Consider the following 21,145-nt stretch of genomic DNA (forward strand, 5'->3'; position numbering starts at 1 on the left):
GTGTGTGTGTGTGTGTGTGTGTGTGTGTGTGTGTGTGTGTGTGTGTGTGTGTGTGTGTGTGTGTGTGTGTGTGTGTGTGTGTGTGTGTGTGTGTGTGTGCGTGCGTCTGTGTGTGTGCACATCTGTCTGTTAAATCCAGCCTCATCGCTGTCCCTCAGAGCAGAGGGCAAACAGATCAAATGGATTAATTTCATATTCTTTGTCTTTCTTCCATTTTTCTACATTTGAGAACATTTTATCCTCCCATGGACAAAGACAAAGAGCACGCGCGCACACGCACACGCACACGCACACGCTCACTCACACGCACACGCTCACGCACACACAAAACTTGATATATAAGCTTGTCACAGCGCTGATAAATGACAGCGTTGAACTGCTACTGCTGGATATGACGTATGATTAGCACTGAGTGTGCGTGCGTGCGTGCGTGCGTGCGTGCGTGCGAGAGTGTGAGAGAGAGAGGGGGGGGGGGCAGAGCGAGAGATTGAGAGTGGAAAATTCCATTGTTTACAGATAACCAACACAGATCAGACATGGGTACAACATTATCTGTCTCAGTAATTTACCAGCAGAATTAATCAGGACCATACATTCGTGGTGTGACATGTGACATGTGACATGTGACAGAAATGACAGTGACAAAGCATCGCTTCCTAATTAAAAACTCACCTTCCAACCAAGGACGATAGGCAAAGCAAAGCAAGGCAAGGCAAGTTTATTTGTAGGCTATAGCACATTTCAACAACAATGCAATGTGCGCCTTCAAGAAAACATCAAGAAAATAAAGGAAGACATTATAAAATGACATTAGGATACAATAAAAACAAAATAAGCTGTTTTTCCTTATCACCCACACAATGTACTAGACACTTTTTTTTTTTTTTTGGTATTGCAGGCATCATCGGTCGTGTCTCTCTCCATGAGAACAAAGAAAGCACTGGATTTAACAGCATCCGTTAACATAATATATGACATCATGGAAGACAGATCGAGCGTCCAGCCGTCAGAGGTGTAATCGTGCCTTTGGTGGAAAGTGATGATGCTAGTTGTCGTCAGATGAAGATGATGAAGATGAGGATGGTAGATGATGAAGATGATGATGATGGTGTGACAGTTTATCTTTGGACAAACAGCGTCCAAATGTCCCAAACAACACGTTGACCTCGGCTCTGACCTGTCACTGCCACTGGTCAGTGGTCACTGCGTGGCACTGAAAAGAATGGTTATCGTAGAGAAGAACACCGAGATGTATTGTTCTGAAAACAGTCCGAGATTAACCTCCTAGTGTTATGGTTAACATACCAGGCTGAACCCATCAGAGCAAAACAAAGTTAGTGGGACTCTAAGGAGAGAGTGTTATCTCAAACAGAGCCAGCTCAGCGGCCTTGCACAGAGTAGAATAGGAGAAATAGAAGCATATTATATCAGAGATGACATTTTAAGCAGGTTTCTGACACTAGACAAATTATGATCAACAAGATTAACTCTATCAATAACAAATAATATTACATGTGCAGAAAAATAAATAACTCAATGAAAGCCAGCGGCAAACAGAAACGTTTTTAGCTGTGATTTACATCAACTGTACATGGCAGACATGCAGTTTTCTGGGAGTTTGTTCCAGATATGTAGTGCATAAAAACTAGGACAATAGCATGAAGGAACGAAAGCGTTCGACGTTGAGCATACGCCATTGATGCACCTGGGAGGCAAACTGGGACCAGAAGTACGGTGGAATGCATTGCACTCAATGAGAGCCAGCTGACTCATGAACAATTGAGACAATGATTGCGACCTTTGTCAGATTATCAGTTCAGAAGACATTTTACAGGTTTTTTTTTCTGATAACTTGTTTTTGGATGTGCACACTAAACAGCATCTGAACAGTAACAGCTATCGTTTCTTGTTTGGAAGTATCAAGATAATTGGTTGACAGGCTGTCTATGATGGACAGTTTCGCGATAGCACCCCATACTTACTGCATAGTCAGAAACATAGTGGCCCTCATTTATCAACGGAGCGTATAAACCGGCGTATATTTTTCCACATATTCGGCCGTATGCCAACGTCGAAGTCACATTTATCAACGAATCCTATACAGCCGATCCGAGCGTACATTGGGTCCCTGCCTTGATAAATGTCACGGCTGAAACCGAGCGTCATTTAAAAAACACGCCCTTAAATATTCTGGAAACACCCTGATTTTACGACATGAAGAACCGAAAAGAAAGAGTTTCGCCGGCTCACCTCGCCTCGCTGCCTGTCAAGTCACACACACGCACACGCCTCTCTCTCTCTCTCTCTCTCTCTCTCTCTCTCTCTCTCTCTCACACACACACACACACACACACACACACACACACACACACACACACACACACACACACACACACACACACACACACACACACACACACACACACACGCCCAACTGTGTCTTTCATGTAATCCGTAGCGGTACAACCTTTGTCACGTAGGCTTGTAGCCTACATGAATGACATATTATGATACCAATCACATCGCCATGAATGGAATACGTTTGCATATTCATTTATTTACCCCATACCGAGCAGTGTGCGTACGAGTTACACTAAAATAAAGCAGTCAGACTCAGATGGGCGGCAGTGATCCCGTGCCGCCGCGTTAATAAGAGATTGGAACGTTGGGTTTATATCCTTAACCCAGCCAGGTTGTAGTCTTCATAACTCTCTATGACATAACTCCATACCATAGGACAAGCTACTGTAAGCAGATCTACAAGCTCACAACGCGTCGCGATGCGACCCGTTGTGAGCTTGCAGATCTGCTATTTTAAAATAGCCAATGCAGCCAGATCTGCAAGCTTAACCGAATGACTGTTAAAGCAGTTTGTTTCAATTACTTTATAAAATGTTATATTTTCACAGGGATTATTTATTAGTGTAGATATACATTTAGGAGTGGATTATGTGTCCAGATGCCTGTCAGACAGTCAGACAATGCTGCTCCGCAGGTCTACAATGGAATAAACGGGCGCAGCCAAAGTCAACAACTGGTCTCTACCAGACGTGAGATTTCAGCGTACCGTTACCGTAGGATGAAGCCAACGTCAGAATATATTGATAAATGCCGAAAGTTGGGGTGATCTCGCCGTACGCCCATTATTTGGTCTGCACCGCGTTGATAAATGAGGGCCACTCTGTGCTCTTTAGATACCTCTATAGAATTGCCTACCAGGGGCATAGGGACAGGGCTGAGTCGTGGTGGAAGGGGCAAGCGTGGGTCTAAGTTTGGTGGGGGGCAGTCAGTCGGTGTAGCGTCGGGTCTGAGCGAGGGTAAGCAAGCCAAAGCGTTGTCCGTGGGTCTGGTCCAGGTTCTAAACACAGGTGGTCAGGGTTGTCAAATAACAAACAGGCAGAAACAACCAGATTCATCTTCAGGTTAATGGTTTGCGACACTAGCAACAAATAGGCTCTATGCACGGCAGCCATATTGGCCAGAAATTAGGCCGCTTCATTACTTCCTACACAGGTGTTACCAATGATACTGATTAAGGTTGTGTTCCATTCTGCTCAAACAGAGTCAGGGAGCTGCTGTGCATGGTGGCCAAGGAATATAGATCAAGGAAGGGTCAACTTTGTCATTTTCTCTGTCAAGCTATTCCAGCTGGCAGATTCATTGCACTGGGTGGCAAACTGCAGCCGGAAGTTCGATGGAATGCATTGCAGTCAATGAGAGCCAGTTGGACCTGCTTATGAACAAACAAAAGAAGACATAATCACACATTGTTGTATGCTGTGTTGCTTTTCGATGTGCACACATATCATTTCATAGAGGTACGGGTATCTAAAGAGCACAAAGTAAGTGTCTGACTGTACAGTAACTGGGCTGTTATCGCGAGAATGTCAATCATTGACAGTCTGACAACCAAATCTTAAAACGATACTGCCAAACCAGAAAGGATACCTGGCTGTGTTTAGATGCCTCAATACATAGTGTGATATTGAACAGATTATTAGAAAACAACCTGTGTTTCTTCTTTTATATTCCTGAACTGATTGAATGACAAAGGTCGCAATCATTCAGAAATAATGTTTGTTTATAAGCTGGTCCAGCCGGCTTGCATGGACTGCAATGCATTCCATCGAACTTCCGGATCCATTTTGGTTCCCATGCAGGTCAATGGCTTATGCCTGGCGTCGAGCGCTGCCCTTCCTTCATTCAAAATAAGCCTCAGCTTCAGCCTACACCTTTTCGGGACACTTTCAACTTAGTAAACTTAACTGCAGGCATGTATAATGTTATGTAAAATGGATTGAAACAAACACTACGACAAGCTCGCATTTTGACTCATTGTGTGCTTGTAGATCTACTATCTATATTATTATTTGTGTTTTTATGTATTTATCTATCAGGGACAAAGCACATCAAAGAACATTTCAGTGCACAACAATGCCCAAAATAGGGATGCAGAGGTTCAAAGTGGTCTGAACTGGCACACTAATCTTATCAGTTGAATGTTTCATTTTCCTCTCCTCTCAGCTCCTTCAAGGGGGGTTTGCCTTGTCTCCAAGCAACATGAGAGTGTTTGGGTGAAAGCGTCTACAGCTGTTCAATCAGACTGTGTTCTGCTTAATAAGCATGCTGACTGTGTGCATGCTAATCTAGATAATAGTGACTTTTCACACTAATTGACTGGTCTTTTGATGTAAGGACTGAGTGCTGCTCTGCGGTCTGTCGGTAGAGTAGCATCACTGAGTAGGCTACAGCATGAACCGTGAAAGCACACAGATGCCTGTTGGCTGCGAACCAATCTCTGTCAGCAATGGTGGAAGAAGTACTCAGATATTTCAGTACCAGAACGTAGAAATATTCTTTTACAAGTCCTGTTTTTAAAAAGTCTCTTGCGTAACAAAAGTACAAAAGTATTGGCATCAAAATATACTTAGAGTACTGTCTAAAAGCAAACCTCCACTGACTTTATCCACTGCAGGACCAGTTAAAACTACTGTAGGGTCATGTCATTGGATCGGTCAAGTAGGCTATAGTACATTTTATGTTCACAAATCACAGCAAAAGTCTCATGACACTACATAATAGAACAGGTCAAGACCAAACTCTTTAATTTACAGAGACTCATCCATTCCTCCATGAACAAGCACTTGGCAAAGAAACCTGGCTGGCTCTAGTTGGCCGGGCCATCTGCCTTGACTGGCTGGAGAGAGAGAGAGAGAGAGAGAGAGAGAGAGAGAGAGAGAGAGAGAGAGAGAGATGGGGTGAGATGAGAGACAAAGCAACACATGCTCACACTGTTGACAGATTTAACTGTATGCCATTATTTGATATTTAGGGGGTATGTGCAATGTCACAGGGGTACCTACCCGTCATGTAAAATGTTTGCCGTTTGGTCACACGTTGTCCCATATGCCATGCCGTAATAATATAGCTTGAGAGTGAGAATATAAACAATAATAACAGTTTCTTACCAATAGTTTAAAGTCTTAATGGCCTCTTACAATAAATTAGTTAAGGATGCAAGAGCTAAGTATCTTTTTGATCTAATTCATAAACATAATGACTAGTCCTAGATTTGTATTTACTGTAAATTAATTAAACCTGGTGAATTTCGTGTACATCTTCAAATGAATGCTTTTATATATATATATTGTTAATGCAAGGTTGATCTACAGTATGATCTGTGTTCTGATATCATTAGTGATGTACCTTGATCATATCGAACAACTTTAAGCCATGCGTAGGCCAATGTTTGTTAGTTATCTCGTGGATTTTGTGTGTCATGTAAAAGCATCAGGCAAGAGCCAACGTATTTTACAAACTGTGTGCGAGGCTCCGGTGGAGAGTATACTCACATTTAACATCACGTCAGGGTTTGGCAACCTTCACTGCAGCGTAAGGTGTAAGCTTGCCAGAATGGAAAAGTGAAATCACCATTTTTCTAAATAATGCACTGCAATGAGCAGCTGCCTTGCAGATATATATATATATATATATATATATATATATATATAGAGAGAGAGAGAGAGAGAGAGAGAGAGGGAGAGAGAGAGAGAGAGAGAGAGAGAGAGAGAGAGAGAGAGAGAGAGAGAGAGAGAGATTGTTTTGTTGTTAAAATACGTGTTAAATACAGTGGTTTATATTCTGATAGTAAACATTTTTATAGTAACAGGACTCTCCATGTCTCTCCAGCTCTTTATTAGAAAATGCATTTTAAGGTCGGGATACCAACTTTATTCAATCAGGAGAGAACTCACACAGGATAACAGAATAAACAAGTGAAATTGGAAGTGATGATACAAGAAGTGAGTACAATCAGGAGAGAACTCACACAGGATAACAGAATAAACAAGTGAAATTGGAAGTGATGATACAAGAAGTGAGTAGACAAAATTGGAACTGGAACACTATAAATTTGAAGCTAATAAATGGCTACTCTCTCCTAATTGGGTGAAATTGGCAACCCACCTGGTAATTTATTTTCTGTTTACTAAAGAGCTGGATAGCCAGGGGGAGCCCTGTTACTGAACCAACACTCTATAGAAATGATTACAATCTGAATATAGCTTGAACTTTTTAACAAATATTATTGTGGACAACTGCCTATCCGACTGACTCAATGCCTGGCACTGGCCTCAATCGGTCGGGCGTTTCCAAAATTATGCATTGTGGTATTGCTGCTTTTACTTAAAGGTAAGTGATATTTTTTATTTAGTTAAAACAAAAAACTTTTTTGTTAAAAGGTGCCTTTTCTGTTTAATAAAGCGCTGGAGAGACATGGAGACTCCTGTAACTGAACAAAACACTCTATCAATGATTTACTATAAAAATCTATTTAACATTTATTTTAACCAAAGAAAATCACTTACCCTGCCTTTAAGTAGATACTAAATCTGAGTACTTCTTCCACCACTGTCCACTGGGATCTGAAATTGTGCCAGCTGTGAGTCATTCTATTCCCTGTTCACTGACGCATGTGATGTCTGTTGAAAAGCGTTGTCTTTTGTCCTGATTGATCACAGAGATACTGTCCTTTAAACTGGCTTACAGATAAGACCAGTGAAACATCAGGCCTTTGTTCTGGCAGAATGACAAGGAAGTGACGAGAGGACAAACAAATCCTCTTGGAAGAGATGACTGATACTCAGTTCATTGCAATGGTGGAGCAAGTGTTCAGATGTTTTACTTATGTTGCAGGTAGTGATTTTCTTTTGTTAAAACAGTGTTACGCTCTATATTCTGATAGTAATCATTGCTATACAGTATTTGTTCAGTAACAGGAGTCTCAATGTCCCTCCAGTTATTTAGTAAACTGTCAGGGACTGAGTTGGTCGGAAGGAGAGACACAGCGAAAAACTTTGTTGGTTTTAAAATATTGTTCTTTTTTAATTTCTTTTTCTTTTTCTTTGGTTCAAATGAATGGTTTAAGGAATAACAAAAATAAGTGTGCCCAAAACAAATCCAATCAACTTAAATAACTGAACAAAAACTGAACTGATCAATACAACTGAACTCAAGGGAACTGAACTCTGAACTAACCAGAATGACACATGAGGTGGACACAGTATAGGGACGGGTCAGACCACTGTTAACACAAAGGGGGAAAAGACACAGACTACCACTTAAACACACTCTAACAACCCCTGTCCCTCCATGGTGCAGGGAGACTGTGGTGCAGTCCAATTGTCCACATTAGCTTCAGATATGGAGCAGCTGATTCCCATTCATTTGGCCAGCCCATCATGTCCGTTTCTGTCAGCAGCTTCCCACAGAACTGGTAACCTTGCGTCACCAGTCTTTCCACCTCAGAGGAAAGCCTGGTATATTTGTTTTTAGTCAGATATATAAACAATATGTGGTACAGTAAGATATTAAGGCTAAACACAAAAAAGTCCTGGGGACTTGTTTCCATTGTGTTCCTATATGTAATCAATTCATCAACATAGCATAAAAAATGTACACAATACAAATACAAATGTCATCAAAAAATACAAACACAAAGGTACAAAGGAGAAAAAGTGTGTCTAGTGTTGTGCCTGTGGGTGTCACTAACTATGGAGACGTTTGACATGTATGAGGGTATTGAGGGCTGGGCACTGTCCTTTTGACAACGTTAAATACCAATCCCATTGATATTTGCTTAACCCTGTCTTCTACCCAAAATCTTACGCACAAGCTCACAATGCGTTATGCCCATTGTGTATCTTTAATCTAAAAATAAATATTTAGGTAGATTTACATAATATAGTTTGAGATTAGAAATACTTCCCAAAATAGCCCCCCCGCCCTCTCTCTCTCTCTCTCTCTCTCTCTCTCTCTCTCTCTCTCTCTCTCTCTCTCTCTCTCTCTCTCTCTCTCTCTCACACACACACACACACACACACACACACACACACACACACACACACACACACACACACACACACACACGCACACACGCACGCACGCACGCACGCACGCACGCACGCACGCACGCACGCACACACACACACACACACACACACACCCCCAAGGACATCAACTGCATTGGAAGAGACAAATCACAGTAAACATCCTCTTCTAGTCATTATAACACTTGTGTTGGTTTATGTCCCAGCCCTAAACAAACTGTAGCATTAATGAGCTACAAGGACTTTGCTTCATTTCATTTAGTAGGATGGCAGCATTTTATTATAATATATGATTTTCTAAAATGGCCAAAAACAGTTTCAACATTTCAAAAATGCAATGCGTTGTGAGCTTGCAGATCGGCTATTTTTAACAAAGTCCTGTTGATTTTACTATTTGAAGATTTGAAGATCAACATCAAGTTTATTTTCTTTAAATAAATGCCTACTGTTTTTTTAATTAATGATATATACTGTATATCAGCAGAATCAGCTTTGTTTGTTTATGTGCTAAAATAGTGATGCCACTATTTTGGTATTATCAATTTTGAATACACACTGCAAGAGTAATGTTATATCCTGCCAACTGAACTAGTTACATTATGACACGGTAACTACACGACCCTAACCTCTACCAAAGTGTCATTGTGCTTTAAGTGCTGAAAGCAGGGTCAGAATTGACGCAGACATGGTCCTCTAGAATAGATGGCTTTCAGAAAAATAAACATCATGCAAATGAGAATGAATTCCCTAGCATCATTGAAAAGATGTGCTCTGAAGAGAACTGTGGGTGGACAGTAACTAAGTAGGCTACATTTATTTACTGAACTTATAAGCATATTTGGAGTATTTGTGTTTAGGTTTTTTGCAAGCTGATGATACATTTAAAATAGAAATATTGTACTTTTGACTCCACAAAGTTTCTAGGAAAGGGACTCTTGCGACGAAACCACCACTTTTTCAAACATTTTTCAAATAGGTGAAAATAGCCAATCAAGCTCACAACGTGTTGCAGCACGTCACGATGTGAGCTTGTAGATCTGATATTTTTACTATTTTTGAAAATGCCAGACAATTTATTCAGACAATTTCTGAAAATGTTCTTTATAATTTGTACTTTTGAATACTTGAGTATTTACTTGAGTATTGTTCACCAGGCTGTGTGTGCAGGGTTTCAGGTCTTTTGAGCCCACATGAAAAGATTCAACCAGCAGATGTGTGGCGATGGCCATGGCCCAGTAATCCACTCAGCTCTCTGTGCACAGGTGCAAAACTTGCCAACGAAGCATGACTTCTTTTTGTGTGTGCATTTTTAAGCCCTATTTCATACGTGTTGAACAGCGAAAATAGCCAACCTATGAGCTCACAAGGTGTGGCATCGGGATGCCTTTGTGAGCTTGTAGAGAGAGAAATTGTTGTTGTTGTTGTTGTTGCCTGACTTTGCTCTACTTATACAAGTTTCAATGTTAGCGCATATGCACACGCACACATACACACATACACACAGACACACACACACACACACACACACACACACACACACACACACACACACACACACACACACACACACACACACACACACACACACACACACGTACATGCGCACGCACGCACACACGCACGCGCGCACGCACGCACGCACGCACGCACGCACGCACGCACGCACACACACACACACACACACACACCGCACAAACTATTAATGCCCTAAGAGCCTGGATTATGACAGAACACACTGCTTAATCCCAATGGAATACATATGTGGTGAACTGGACATGGACCTCTTTGCTAAAAAAAAGCTGATTCAAGCGTGCAGCGCGTCACAGCGTGGCACGTTGCGTTAGTGACGCATTGTGACGTTGTGACGTTGTGTAGATCGGCTATTTTTGCAATTGTAACAAGTAGATGGAAGGGCCTGTATTGAGAAGCACTAAAAAGAGCCAGGATGCTGGGGTTTACGTAGATAATACACTGTGTGTGTGTGTGTGTGTGTGTGTGTGTGTGTGTGTGTGTGTGTGTGTCATGTGTACTTATGTAATTTGGTGGGAAATAAATCATGTTTCTGTAACAAACAGTGTGCAAACAGTCTCGATTAAATCACTTTTGGTTTTGTGTTGTTTGGAGCCGGACAATGTGTTGATTTGCGACCTACGGTTCAAATAGGATCAGTAGTATGCTTGATCAGCTGTGGACAGACAGACAGACAGACATATTACAGAGAACTACTAGAGGGGGAAAATAAAAGATTGGAACGGATAGACAGACAGACAGAGTGAAAGGTAAATAATGTAGTGAGAGGCAGGAATAGAGAGGACGACGCAAATGTTCGCTCGCTCACTCTCACACACTCACACACACACACACACACACACACACACACACACACACACACACACACACACACACACACAGGATGTGGTAGCAGAAAGGTCAATTCACCCGTGATGAGGTATGCTTGGACAGCCGGCTCACAGCGAGAGGCGGACATCTTGTCAACACAATGTGAGTTCACTCCGGTGACCGCGCTACACACACGCGTGTCACGTCGCATGCATACACACCACACGCACACTCATGCATGCATGCCACACGCACACGCATGCACACGCACATGCACACATGCATACATGCACGCCACACGCACACACATGCATACACATGGACTGGTACATGACACTGCAAAAAAAAACAAGACATTTACTGTAGGCTATGTTACAGAGGTCATGCTGGGATTTTAAACTGGCAGCCTTAATGTCTGCATGATCACGGTTTACCTTGATGGATCACAGTTTACCGGACATCTTTTTTAAATACCTAAATATCTATTTTCTATGCGTGAACGACAAGCAGCTGCATAACAACAATTTGAATATATTATTTTTTGATTGACAACAGTTTGAAGACAAAATAAGTCATATAAAAAAAGATATGGCCAACAGCTTCATACGGATTAATTAAGCTACATTAGCCTACAATTACAATTTCTTTTGTGCGTGACTGTGTGCGTAAGGATTTCTCAACAAAACAATGCATCACCAGCTGATTAAATCACATTTTCTTCAGATTAACTACTAGCAAATGATACTTCATGAAAATAGCCACTTCAGAATAATCTTTCATAAATTGGTTGGCTCTGCTGGCTGGCGATACATCCAAATATAGGCTATACTGTTTCTCAATATTCAGTGGCGAGTGCTGTTCTTTGTCGTTTTGAGTCGTGAGGCACTCACTATGGGAAACAGCGCCATCTGGCGATGCAACAGAGCTACACAATACGCTCCCGGGGCCCATTTCATTGGGCTAGAGGGTATGTCACGTGACCGCCTGTCCCTTCCCCTTTCCGGAAGGACATATAAGGGCCGGTCGTGACGTAGTACTTCAGTTCCTCTGTTCGCAGATGTCACAAGGCTACACGCTTTTAAAAACTGAATAAACTCTTCTATCAACGGAATTAACGGAATTTGAGAGAAACCAGCTCTAACCCTCAAAGCGGGGACTCGGTTTAGTCACCCACGGGTTTTCTCTCGCACCAGGATTCGTGTTTTCTACATTCTACAAACAACTCTCTACATCGTGGTGAGTCCCGTTTTACCAGGGCCCTTTGCCAGCGAGACAGTGCGGACTCCCCGACTGCTCGGCCACTATTGATGGAGACGACCCGCACACTATCTGTGTTGCATGTCTCGGGGTCGCGCATGCCTTCAACGCGCTCTCCGACCCCGTGTCCTTCTGCGATGGCTGCTCCCGGTACTCGGAGAAGTTCTTACGCGCCAGATACGGCCAGGCTAGGGCCTATGCCGGTGATGCTAGCGGCGCCCGCCTAGCACACCAACGACCCTCCCACCCCACCATCCAGACCCCAGCTGGTACGTTTGTTGGCTCTCAGCGCTCGCACCGCCCCGCTGGAATATCCATGCCTCCTCCTGCTGCACCGGGCCCTGTGAACAGTGGTGCCCACGCCTCACAGGGCCACATGGGACAACCGGCGACCCCCGCTGCCTTGGGAGCTGGAGCTCAACCCCAACAGCATCTGGCTAGCCCACCTCTCCCAACCCCCCCACCCCATGTGTTTCTCTCCAGTGGCGCGCTGCAGCTGGAAGACGATCTACACTCCATGGAGGGGGAGTACAGCCAGGACGGATACGAGGGAGGCGAATTCGACGAGGAGGAGGAGGAGGAGGACGACGACGATCCCGAGGCTCTCCCCTGCGCCCAGGACTCGTCTGACGTCGCCATGCTGAGCCCAGCAAGGGGGAGCAAGGCTGCTTCCCCCAACTCCTCCACCCCCCACCCCTCTTCTCTCCCTCTCTCTCAATCTCTCTCTCAATCTCTCCAGGCACCCCTCAACGCCAGCCTGGACCCGGTTGGCGAGGTTCCAAAGCCCAAGCTCTCTGTCATCACAGCTCTCGAGCGGGCGGTGCTCAGATGCGGCCAGCAGCTCCAGATAGAGGAACCACAGGCCTCCACCTCTGCAGCTGCGCCCTCCTTCCCGGGCATGGCCGCCCCAGAACCTCGCCGCCCGAGAATCAGGAACCTGCCAGTGGCCAGGGGCTTCAAGGAGGCCCTCCAGTCTTCCTGGCAGAACCACTCTGACCCAGACAAGCTGCACTTCGACATCAGCGTGTCCAGTAAGGAAGGACTGGGACTCAGCCTTCCTCCCATGGACTCAGTTCTGGCCACCAGTCTGGGGGGAATGAGCACAGGACGTGTCTCCCTCACCTCCAGGCCCGCCTTCACACAGCCAAAGGAGAAGGCTGCCTCAGGAGCCACAGCGAGGTCCTACAAGGCGTTCGGCACGGTCGCCAGGAACCTCAACGCCAGCACGCTTCTCCAGGGTTCTCTGAGCTCGATGCTCCAGGACCTGAAACCAGCGCTGGGCGAGCACGCCGAGGAGATTGAGCTGGTGATGCAGCTGATCATTCAGCTCAACAAGCATTCCACTGAGTGGGCGGGGCGGGCCTTGGACCTCTGCGCCTGGCAAGAGCGCACCAGGTGGCTGGACCTCGTCCACTTCCCAGGCGAGGCAGGCCAGGAGGCCAGGAAGCAGCTTTTGGCCCTCGTCCTAGACCCAGACAACCTCTTCAAGGACGGGGCCAAATTCATAAAGGCTTTCACTGACGAGAGAAAGTCTACTCAGGAGGCTGCTTCTGGAGTCTTCGAACCTATCGCCTCCTCCTCCAGCTCCAGACCTCGTGGGGAGAGGCCTGCTACAAGAGGTGGGCGCTCCTCCTCTCGCCAGTCCAGGTCAACTCGCCCCCCAGACACACCCTCGTCGGGCACATCCAGGGAGAGGACACACGAGGAGGCCGGTGCTCGGCCTCGGACCTCTCGCACCAGCAGCACTACTGCCCGGGCACCACGTCGCAGCTCCAACCGCTCCCGTCGCGGGCAGGGGAAGTGACATTTGCCACTCTGTTCCTCCCAGTGCCAGGCAAGCACGGGAGGACACACAGCTTTGCCAACCGCTCCACTCAGAGCTGCTCGGTCAGCCTGGATTTACGCGGACCCCCGCGGGGAAGAGACAGGGACCCTTTTTGCACTTAGAGGACAGAGTCGTGGACCACCCCTCATCAGCCAAACAGCCAAAAATGTCGAACATTTCTGTGAGGTCTGCTATGCATATCCCTGTAATTGTGCCAATAAATTTGTTACAAGTTACAAAACCTTGTCTTTTCTCGACCCCGCACATGGACCAGGGAGGACGGGTGCCGTCTTTATGGCGGCCCCTCGTCCTCGGTGGTCCCCCCATGAGCCCACAGTGCTCGAGAAACCCGGTTCCCGGTTTCCCGAACACTTGTGGGACAAACCTACTGAATATATCCACACCAATGCAGGTATTAAATTCAGTGGTGAAACCAGTGCCACCTTTGTCCGCCAGAGGGCGCCCAAGTTGCACCTTGGCACAAGGGTCACGCCGGTTTCACCATCCATATCTCCCATCCAGGAGAGGGCGCCAGAACGCCATTTTAGTGAAGGGGTCTCACAAGATGGCCGCGCGGGAGGTAAACAAAAGAACTACTACTGTAGTCCAGAGACTGACGTCAGGGTTGCACCACGTGCAGAGTCACGTGACTTCCCCGAATCTCCCAGTCAGTCAGATAATGCCTTCTCTGTCTCTGGCGGGCACCTCGCGTATGGTCCCGCCAGTACGATCGGCTACGTCACCGGTTTCCATGACAACGACCTGTCAGTTGGGACGAGTGACACAATCAACCCCCCACAACCCCCTAGCTCGATGTTTAACGCAATGGAAAGCTTGCCACCCGTCTCCTTGGGTTCTACGCACCATACAGAAGGGGTACAAATTGCAGTTTTCCGCGAAACCCCCTATGAGCGACAGAGTGGTTTTCTCAAGCGCAAAAGGCGCAGCGGCGATAACGTTACGAGAGGAGGTTCTCTCCCTCGTAAACAAAGGCGCCATAAGGGAACTATCTCCCGACCAGAAACGCCTGGGTTTTTACTCAAAATATTTCCTGGTCAAGAAAAAGGGGGGGGGTGTACGACCCATACTGGATCTGAGAGGTCTCAACAAATTTCTAACGAAATTCAAGTTTCGCATGCTGACAACCACAACGCTTTTACGCACGGTGCGCCAGGGCGACTGGTGGACCAGCATAGACCTGAAGGACGCGTATTTTCACATTCCCATTTACCCACCGCACAGGAAATTTCTGCGCTTCGGGTTCGAGGGGCGGGTGTACGAATACATGGTCCTCCCGTTCGGAATGTCCCTGAGCCCCCGTGTTTTCGTGAAGTGCACACAGGCGGCCATAGCTCCTTTGAGGAAGCAGGGAATACGCTTGGCGACGTATATCGACGATTGGCTCCTGGCGGGGAGCTCCAGCCAGGAGGTGACGAGACACACGGAGATAGCTATCTCCCATCTGACGTCGCTGGGTTTCGCCATCAACTTTCAGAAGAGCGTGCTGACTCCATGTCAACAAACCTCTTTCATAGGGATTGCACTGGATTCGAACACGCTGATGGCACGTCTATCCAGGGAGAGGATAGACAGTTTTCTAGCCTGTGTGAGGTCTTTTCGAGTAGGGAAGAAAATCACGTACAGGCTGTGCTTGCAGGCGGCGGGGCTCATGGCTTCAGCAATACACCTGGTCCGCCTGGGCAGACTATTTATGAGACCTTTTCAGCGGTGGGTGCGGGATCTCAACATTCCACCTACCATGGGGTCTCGGAAGGTTATAGTGTCTCCACGTTGTATGGAAGCACTCGAACCATGGTCACGCGCACCTTTTCTGTCAGAAGGTGTCAGAGTAGGTGCTGTGATCTCACGGAAGGTTGTCACGACCGATGCAAGCATGTCGGGTTGGGGCGCCGTCCACGAGGGTCGTGCAGCCAGGGGAGTGTGGGACCACAATCTGAGACTGGCCCACATCAACTACCTGGAGCTGATGGCGGTGTTTCTCGCACTCAAGCGGTTCGAGGCGCGCATCAGCGGTTGCCATGTCCTGGTCAGGACGGACAACACGACGACCATGTGCTACGTCAACAAACAGGGAGGCCTGGGCTCCAGAGTGTTGGACAACCTGGCCCGAGAGCTGACGATGTGGTGCGACTCACGCCTACTGTCGGTTTGTGCGGTCCACGTCCCGGGCCTCCAGAACGGCGGGGCGGACCTGCTGTCCAGAGGCGAGCTTCGGTACTCGGATTGGTCACTCAATCCGAAGACAGCGCGCCAGATTTGGACCAGGTTCGGCCGGCCACAGATCGACTTATTTGCCTCAGCAGAGAACGCGAAGTGCTCTCGCTTTTTCTCGGTGAGGACAGCGGACCTCTCGTTGGGACTGGACGCGTTTGCTCACAGCTGGCCGAGGGAACTGCTGTATGCATTCCCGCCGCTGGAGTTGATCCGCCCAACTTTGGAGAGAGTCAGGCTCCAAGGCCTGACTGTACTGCTGGTGGCTCCAGCGTGGGGCGTGTGGAGATCGGAGATAGCTCCTCTACTCTACGCCGAACCCTGGTCCCTCCCTCCAATCACGGACCTGGTGATGCAGGCAGGGACCGAGATCAACCACCCCAGCCCCAGGGACCTAGACCTGTGGGTCTGGCCCGTGAGAGGGCCAACCTAGATTCGTGCGGCCTGCCCCCTGACGTAGTAGCTACGATTCAGGGAGCCAGGGCCGGATCCACGAGGGCTGCCTATGACATCAAATGGAATGTTTTTGTGTCATGGTGCCAGTTACAGTCACCGGTGGTGGTGGCCTTCCAGGCGCCGGTGCGCAGCGTCCTTATTTTCCTGCAGAGCAGGTTAAATCAGGGCTTGACCTTCTCGACGGTCAAGGTGTACTTGGCGGCCATCGCCGCCTGCCATGAAGGTTTCGAAGGTTACGGAACGGTTGGCAAGCACCCTCTGGTGCGGCGGTTCATGGGTGGCGCCAGACGGGCCAGGCCGACTAACAGGCCTCTGTTTCCGGCCTGGGATCTGGCAGTGGTGTTGAATGCACTCTGTCTTCCTCCTTTTGAACCCCTTGAGACGGTGAGCCTCAGGCTAGTTAGCCTGAAGACGGTCCTTTTGGTGGCCCTGTCTACGGCTAAGCGGGTCAGTGACCTGCATGCACTCTCGGTGAGTTCGGAGTGCTTGAGGTTCTCGGGTGACGGCAGGAGGGTTCTGCTGAAACCGAACCTGGCATTCGTTACCAAGACCGGAGTGGTAGCACCGGCTCCGGTCGAGTTGGTGGCGTTTCATCCACCCCCTTTCGCTTCGGCGGAGGATGAACGGTTGCATTGTCTCTGTCCAGTGCGGGCCCTGAGGCTCTACTGTCAGATGACTAGGGTCAGTAGGTCATCAACACAATTGTTTGTCTCCTACGGCCGAGGTGACCAGCGGAAAGCGATCGCTAAGCCGACGCTTTCTAGGTGGATAGTTGAAGCCATACAGCTCGCCTATGCTAGCAGTGGGGCCCCAGTACCTGTTGGACTGAGGGCACACTCGACTAGGGGATTGGCTGCGTCCTGGGCCCTCTCTAGGGGGGCTTCGGTCCAGGAGATTTGCACGGCCGCTAATTGGTCGTCTCCTTCGACCTTTGCAGCTTTCTACAGCCTGGACGTGGCGGCTTCCTCTGTGGCGCACGCAGTCCTGGGCGTGGCAGCCTCATCTACTTGAGGTGCCTTTCTCCTCCTGATGTGATCCCGTGGGGCTGACGATCTGTTGGTCCTCGGGAGCAGGGGGCCCTGTTCCCTTATTGTGAGGTTAGTACGTGACGGACCTTGTCTTCTATTAGCTGAATGAGGCAGACTTCGGTCTGTCAGGGTCTCTTCTATCTCATTCCTTGTGCCGCGTCCAGGCCCGGTGGGTCTGGACGCCCCGGTGGCTGGGGCCCCGCTGTGTGCGGGCCCCTGGGCCGGATGGGGCATGTGCGGTTTTTCAGGGATTGAGTGTTTTTAACGCTTCCGGGGGGTTTATAGATCCCATAGTGAGTGCCTCACGACTCAAAACGACAAAGAACTAGAGGTTACGTAGGTAACCCCGGTTCTTTTAGTTTAGGAGTGAGGCACTCACCAAACACCCCTTTGTTTCGCCTCTGCGAACAGAGGACCTGTGGTAAGAGGAAGTACTACGTCACGACCGGCCCTTATATGTCCTTCCGGAAAGGGGAAGGGACAGGCGGTCACGTGACATACCCTCTAGGCCAATGAAATGGGCCCCGGGAGCGTATTGTGTAGCTCTGTTGCATCGCCAGATGGCGCTGTTTCCCATAGTGAGTGCCTCACTCCTAAACTAAAAGAACCGGGGTTACCTACGTAACCTCTAGTTCATGCGTCTGTGGTTAAAGACAGCTTTGGGAAAGTTGGTTAATCTTGTTCAATCTCCTCACAGAGCTTTTCAGATCGATATTGCAACCCACCAAGAAGAAAAATGCATGAGAACTGCGATTGGTTGTTGTTGTATGTCACTGCAGAACGCTGAGTGCCACTGTGGGTTCTTGCCGACACAATTGCTGAGTTTCGTTCGTAATGAAAGATTCTGTGATTTATTGACCACACACGCGTGTATGAACAACAGCCTTGCCGGGTGTTCTGCTGTTGCTTAAATGCGTTTACATTTTTGCCAGTTCTGTCTCTGCTGGAGTTCTCTCTGGTGGTGTGTGTGTGTGTGTGTGTGTGTGTGTGTGTGTGTGTGTGTGTGTGTGTGTGTGTGTGTGTGTATAGCAGTGGTCGACAAAGTACTCGACACAGGTACTCGTGGTCAACTATCACTCAAATACAAGTGAATGTTTCTCAGTTAATTTTGTATTTGAAATGAACGTATATGTGACCAATCTGACCATATACTGTACCCTAAAGCAGTGGTTCAGCTGCAATTCATCCAGCTCTTTATGGAGGACTTGAAGATAACAATGGAGCTAATCGACTTGAGGCGTGCAGGTAACTCATTCCACTTAACTGCTGCAAAGCACAAAAAGGAGTCCTTTCCCATACACCTTTTACATCTTCTAGGTACAAAGTCTGTGGAGCTCCCTCTGGTGGAGTTACTGCATACATCACTAACCTTTGAAAAGTACCGTAATTGATTCGACATTTTGGTACCACCTTGTTTACAATTATCGTGTAGACCATGCACATTTTAAATGTGTGATTCTCTCTACTCCACTCTGAGCCACCAGATGCTAATAAATTGAGCAGGGAGAAGATGTGTGCTGTGGTGCAGTTTAAGGACAAATCTAATTAATTTATTTTGCCAGGTCTGTGACTTCTTATTTGTGTACCAGGCTGTGAAGGCGTAATCAAAACGGCAGTGAACAAGTGCGATAGAAGTGCCTGCCATTTCAAGAGCACTTATATCTATGAAAATGTATATTGTTGTTGTCGGGCAGAAACCTCTTATCTCCATATTTTCGACTTTTTACGTTTTTTTTTTCAAAGTAACAGTTTTGGACATATGACGTTCCCCCCCCGAACAGCAATGATGTTCTAGAAAAGTTACTTTAGGATTTACCTAAGTTAAACGCAGATTTCAGGGCAAGGAGGAAAAGTACAGTATACAGCATGATGGGATGGAGAGACAAAAAATATAAAGTGCCGTATATATACTTGTTTGATTGTATCATCGTGACCATACACTGTCCTTCTGCTATAAATTCCAGTCTTTAGGTCTGATTTAGGAATATCAGTTTTGACATTTTCATAAGTGTCAGTTCCCTGTCTGATCGTCTGATTGGTTGACATTTAGAACGCCAAGAGATGCAGAGCAGCAGGTTGTAATTACTCCTCCTCTGTCTCTGTGCTCGCGCGAGTGTGTGTGTGTGTGTGCGTGCGTGCGTGCGTGTGTGTGTGCGTGTCTGCGTGCGTGCGTGCGTGTGTGGGTATGCGTGTGGTGTGCGTGTGTGAATGCATGCGAGCGAATCTATGGGTGATGCTATTTTTATGTGCTTACAAACTTGCTGAAATTGTACCATAATACTATTATCGGATGAAAGGTGTGTGTGTGCAGTGGTGTGTTCCCTAAATCTCCCGTAAGGCTGCTATCTGTGGAAACAGAAAGATGAATGGAGAGCTCTGAAGAGCTGTTGATTTTCAGATGCGCACACGCAGGCACACACACACACACACACAACACACACACACACACACACACACACACACACACACACACACCCAAGTACACATGCACACAAGCAAGCACATACAAACACCCGCTGTCTCCTCATCTGCTTTCCTTTCCTCTGGGGAAAGAGAGGGATTATAGATGAAGAGGAAGGGTGGATAGAGGAGAAAAACTGAAAGAAGAAAGGGATATGAGAGAGAGAGACAGAGAGATAAAGAGGGAGGGAGAGGTAGGGAGAGAGAGAACAGAGAGACGAGAGGAGAGAGAGAGACAGACAGACAGAGGGAGCGGAGCGAGAGGGGGAGGAGAGAGAGAGAGAGACTGAGAGAGAGAGAGAGAGAGAGAGAGAGAGAGAGAGAGAGAGAGAGAGAGAGAGAGAGAGGAGAGAGGGAGGGGATAAACAAGTCAGTGTGAGAAGGTGATGGAGAGACAAAGAGAGAGAGAGAGAGAGAGGAGAGAGAGAGAGAGAGAGAGAGAGAGAGAGAGAGAGAGAGAGAGAGAAGGAGAGAGTGGAGAGAGAGAGGGTACGGAGGGAAACAAATCAGTGTGAGGAGGTGATGTAGAGACAGAAAGGAGATAAAAGGAGAGATGGAGGAGGTGATGGAAAGACAGAAAAGAGATAAAAGGAAAGCTAGAGAATAAATGGCAGGCAGTGAGAGATCTGAGATGAAAGAGAAGAGAGAGTGATGGAGAGAGACAGAAAGGGAGGATAGATGGAGGAGAGAGATGAACAGGGAAAGACAGGAGGCAAGGGAAAGACGGACGAAGAGCAGAGAAAGCAGTGTGGGGAGAGAGAGAAGAGAGAGAGAGAGAGAGAGAGAGAGGGGGGGGGTGAGAGAGGATGAGAGAGAGGATGAGAGTAAAGAGAGAGGGGGATAAGAGAGAAAGAGTGTGTGAGAGAGAAAGAAAAGATAGGTGTTACAGAGAGAGAGACATGGTTAGAGAACGAGACAGACATTCTAAACTCGTCCTGCTTTCCTTTGGCTTGTCCTTAAGCCACACCCATTTTCCCTCATCCTTAATTGGATCCTTAATTGGATTGGCCCTGCTGCCAGCAACAGTCTGCTCTACACCCCCCCCCCCCCCCCCCCCCCCCCGCTCTCATTCTTTCACTCTATCCTTTTTTTGTCTTTTATCCTCTGTCCCTCTGCCATTCCTTCTACTGCCCCCCCCGCCACTCTTTTTGTCTCCTCTC

This window comes from Gymnoscopelus microlampas, assembly GCF_963454915.1.
Source record: "Gymnoscopelus microlampas genome assembly, chromosome: 7".
Lineage (NCBI taxonomy): Eukaryota > Metazoa > Chordata > Actinopteri > Myctophiformes > Myctophidae > Gymnoscopelus > Gymnoscopelus microlampas.